Source organism: Oncorhynchus nerka, linkage group LG15 (genome assembly GCF_034236695.1).
Source record: "Oncorhynchus nerka isolate Pitt River linkage group LG15, Oner_Uvic_2.0, whole genome shotgun sequence".
Taxonomy (NCBI): domain Eukaryota; kingdom Metazoa; phylum Chordata; class Actinopteri; order Salmoniformes; family Salmonidae; genus Oncorhynchus; species Oncorhynchus nerka.
The window spans coordinates 59323167-59328353 of NC_088410.1; positions in this window are offsets into that span (position 1 = coordinate 59323167).

Genomic DNA, 5187 nt, shown 5'->3' on the forward strand with positions numbered 1-5187 from the left:
CTTATTCTAAAATTTACTAAATGTTTTTTTTCCTCATCAATCTACACACAATATCCATAATGACAAAGCAAAACCAGAAATATTACATTTACATAAATATTCAGACCCTTTACTCAGTACTTTGTTGAAGCACCTTTGGTAGCGATTACAGCTTTGCGTATTCTTGAGTATGACGCTACAAGCTTGGCACACCTGTATTTGGGGAATTTCTCTAATTATTCTCTGCAGATCCTCTCAAGCTCTGTGAAGTTGGATTGGGAGCATCGCTGCGCAGCTATATTAAACTCTCTCCAGAGATGTTTGATCAGGTTCAAGCCCAGGCTCTGGCTGGGCAACTCAGAGACTTGTCCCGAAGCCACTCCTGCATTGTCTTGGCTGTGTGCTTAGGGTCGTTGTCCTGTTGAAAGGTGAATCTTCGCACCAGTCGGAGGTCCTGAGCACTCTGGAGCAGGTTTTCATCAAGGATCCCTCTGTACTTTGCTTCGTTCATCATTCTCTCGATCCTGACTAGTCTCCCAGTCCTTGCCGCTGAAATACATCCCCCACTGCATGATACTGCCACCAACATGCTTCACCGTAGAGATGGTGCCAGGTTTCCTCCAGATGTGACGCTTGGCATTCAGGCCAAAGAGTTCAATCTTTGTTTCATCAGACCAGAGAATCTGTTTCTCATGGTCTGAGAGTCCTTTGGGTGCCTTTTGGCAAACTCCAAGGGGGCTGGCATCTGCCTTTTACTGAGGAGTGGCTTCCATCTGGCCACTCTACCATAAAGGCCAGATTGGTTGAGTGCTGCAGAGATGGCTTCTCCCATCTTCACAGAGGAACTCTGGAGCTCCGTCAGAGTGACCATTGGGTTCTTGGTCACCTCCCTGACCAAGGCCCTTTTCCCCGATTGCTCAGTTTGGCCGGGCGGACAGCTCTAGGAAGAGTCTTGGTGGTTCCAAACTTCTTCCATGTGAGAATGATGGAGGACACTGTGTTCTTGGGGACCTTCAATGCTGCAGAAATATTTTGGTACACTTCCCCAGATCTGTGCCTCGACACAATCCTATCTCTGAGCCCTATGGACATTTCCTTCGACCTCATGGCTTGGTTTTTGCTCTTACATGCATTGTCTACTATGGGAACTATATAGACAGTTGTGTGCCTTTCCAAATCATGTCCAATAAATTGAATTTACCACAGGTGGACTCCAAACATCTCAAGGATGATCAATGAAAACAGGATGCACCTGAGCTCAATTTCGAGTCTCATAGCAAAGGGTCTGAACACTTATGTATATAAGATATTCCTGTTTTTTATTTTTAATAAATTTGCTAACATTTCTCAAAACCTGTTTTCACTTTGTCATTATGGGGTATTTTGTGTAGATTGATTTTATTTATTTTTTATCCATTTTAGAATATGGCTGTAACATAACAAAATGTGGAAAATGTCAAGGGGTCTGAATACTTTCCGAATGCACTGTAGGTTTGTTCCATCACAAAACCGAAGAACACCATCTGTCCGGTGAAGTCCACAAAGCCAACATGGCATGTAACAAACAGTGCGAGCGTGTGTGAACAAATAAAAAAACATTTGGACTCGCCGTACTTGTAGACTAGTTGAAAGCCAATGCTATCCCCCTCTCTTTCATGTTGGCAAAATGGTCTATGGCTCTGTCATACAGTTTGCTTTTAGTTTGTATTGCCATAGGCTACCTTGCTAGCCTAACTTCCTTGCATGGGCAACAATGAACCAGCCAAATTAGCTAGCTAGTTATCTTGAGCCTAAAGGAGCTAGGCTACATCTAGGCTACATATTGAACTTCAATTGTATTTGACCAGTGGCACAACATATTAATTTATACTTAGATCAGAATCACCATCATAATTATTGGCCTGTAAAGAGAATTAAGTCAAAACCACAAGTCCAAATCCCCATCTCCATTCATGGCATAGAAAAGGGCCGATTTAGCAAGCTAGCTACTGCAGGACATCAACACAAACAGACCAGAAACTAAAATGGCGTTTTGCTTAGGATGTGATTTGATTGGAGTGAGGCCAAATCCAAATTGGCCTCCCTTGGGAGGCGTTTTGCTGCACCAGGACAGCCCACAGTTGAGCTCAGCTCAACGTTGATTGGCTAATTACATATATTTTTTATCAAGGGAGGCCAAATGCCTACTGGTATCAATCAATCAAATGCTACGGCCGCAAGATTTCATAATCCAGAAAGCATCAGATACATGGGCTACACTTACTGAGACAGAGGGGCGCTGTTCCCCTCGCTCTGATGATTTCTCTGGTGAGATTCAACCACTTGCTAATTGATGGAAAATTCTGAAAAGATAGAGAGAGACTTTCCCATAAAGACTCACAGCTGTAATCGCTGCCAAAGGTGCTTCTATAATGTAAATGAGATATTTCTGTATTTCATTTTCAATACATTTGCAAACATTTCTAAAAATATGTTTTAACTTTGTCAGTATCGGATATTGTGTGTAGATGGGTGAGATTAAAAAAATATTTAATCCATTTTGAATTCAGGACGTAACACAACAAAATGTGGAATAAGTCAAACACAAGCAAAACAAACAACAAATGCATCCAACAAGTAGAGATGTAGTCTTTGCCCGTTAGGAATATGGGACCATTTACAAAACTTTGGATGACTTTATTACACATGTAAGTGAATTTGTCCCAATACTTTTGGTCCCGTAAAATGTGATGACTATGTACAAAAAGTGCTGTAATTTCTAAATGGTTGAAAATACCCTCAAATTAAAGCTGATAGTCTACACTGTAACCTTATAGTTCGTGTGTCATTTCAAAAGTGCTGGAGTACAGAACAACAAAACATTTGTCACTGTCCAAATACTTTTGTGGTGCCTTCAGAAAGTATTCACACGCCTTCACTTTTTCCACATTTTGTTGTTTTACAAAGTGGGATTAAAATAATTGTTTTTTTTTGTAATTGTTTTGTCAACGATCTACACAAAATACTCTGTAATGTCAAAGTGAATAAAAACTTCTAACATTCAACCCCATAATTCAACACGTTAGAATCGTCTTTGGCAGCGGTTACAGCTGTGAGTCTTGTTGGGTAACTCTAAGAGCTTTGCACACCTGGATTGTAAAACATTTGCTCATTATTCTTTAAAAATGTCTTCATGCTCTGTCAAGTTGGTTGTTGATCATTGCTAGATGACCATTTTCCAGTCTTACCATAGATTTTCAAGCCGATTGAAGTAAATACTGTAACTAGGGCACTCAGGAACATTCAATGCCATCTTGGTAAGCAACTCAGTGTATATGTGTGTTTTAGGTAATTGTCCTGCTGAAAGGTGAATTTGTCTCCCAGTGTCTGGTGGAAAGCAGACTGAACCAGGTTTTGCTCTAGGCTTTTGTAGTTGCATAGCTCTATAACATGATGCAGCCACCACCATGCTTGAAAATATGAAGAGTGGCACTCAGTGATGTGCTGTGTTGGATTTATCCCAAACATAACACTTGGTATTCAGGACATAAAGTACATTTCTTTGTCACATTTTTTCACATTTAAAAAAAAAAACTTTAGTGCCTTATTGCAAATAGGATGCATTTTTTTGAATATATTTTATTCTGTACAGGCTTCCTTCTTTTCACTCTGTCATTTTGGTTAGTATTGTGGATTAACTACAATGTTGTTGATCCAATTTCAGTTATCTCCTATCACAGCCATTAAACTGTAACTGTTTTAAAATCACCATTGGCCTCATGGTGAAATCCCTGAGCGGTTTCCTTCCTCTCCGGCAACTGAGTTAGGAAGGTTGTGTCACGGATCCCCCCGGTACTGCTGCTCATTCTGTTCATCGGTTCCGAAGGTCGACGTCACCGGCCATCTAGACTGACTGAACTGTGTTATTACGCACACCTGGTTCCAATTCCTCGCATGTTGTGTTTGTATAAATGTGCCCTTTGTTTCCCAATTGGGCTGTGGATTATTGTTCCCACGTCCGTTGGTCGTGTGAGTACCTATGTGTTGTCTCAGCCTGTGCTGCGTGTTTTGTGTATTACGGGTCTTGTGTCGTTCTACGAGGTTTACCCTCACTCTTTTGTTTGAGTACATCCCAGTGTTTTGTACACATGTTTGTTTTTGGTGTATTAAAAACCAAGATGATGTATTCATGCGCCTGTCTCCAAATCCTTTACACCAGCGTGACAGGTTGCCTGTATCTTTGTAGTGACTGGGTGTATTGACACACCAACCAATGAATAACTGCAATGAATAACTGTGAAATGAATAACTGCAACATGCTCAAAGGGATATTCAACGTCTGCTTTTGAAATGTTTGCCCTTCTTTGCGAACCATTGGAAAACCTCCCTGGTCTTTGTGGTTGAATCTGTACTTGAAATTCACTGCTAGACTAAGGAAACTTACAGATAATTGTGTGTGTGTGGGGTACAGAGATGGGGTAGTCATTTAAAAATCATATTAAACACTATTATTGCACACAATAAGTCCACACAACTTATTTGACTTGTTAAGCACATTTTTACTCCTGAGCTTATTTAGTTTTGCCATAACAAAATGATTGAATACTTACTGACTTGAGACATTTTAGCTTTTCATTTTTTAAATTAATTTGTAAACGTTTCTAAAAAGACAATTCCCACTTGACATTATGGGGTATTGTGTGTATCTTAGTGACACAAAAGCTCAATTTAATCAATTTTAAATTCAGTCTGTAACAACAAAATGTGGAAAAAGTCAAGGGCTGTGAAGTCTTTCTGAAGGCGCTGTATGTACAGTATGTTGTCTTCCACCTTAAGTCAATAATCATTTCCCTGATGTTGCTTTTTCCATATCCTGTGTTTGTCGATCTTTCCACTGTACCAGATCTGGCTGTAATAGATGACAGGACTAGTATGTCATCAGCTACAGGCTGCCTGGTGTTGTCATGGTTCATTAGCATCACTTTTGCAGTGTAAGGAATCTGGTGGAAACACCTCCTTCCTATGACTAGAGTGCAATCCGGACATCCTGAAATGGGGCTCTTGATGACCTTGAATGACCAAATATGAGGTGGAGAAATGTCTCTTAGTTAGCCATTATAGGCTATGCCCTACACACGATCAACCACTGACCCCCCCCCCCACCTCACACAGACACACACATATAAAGGATGATTTATTGAATGTACCCTTATCTTTGATAGTGATAGA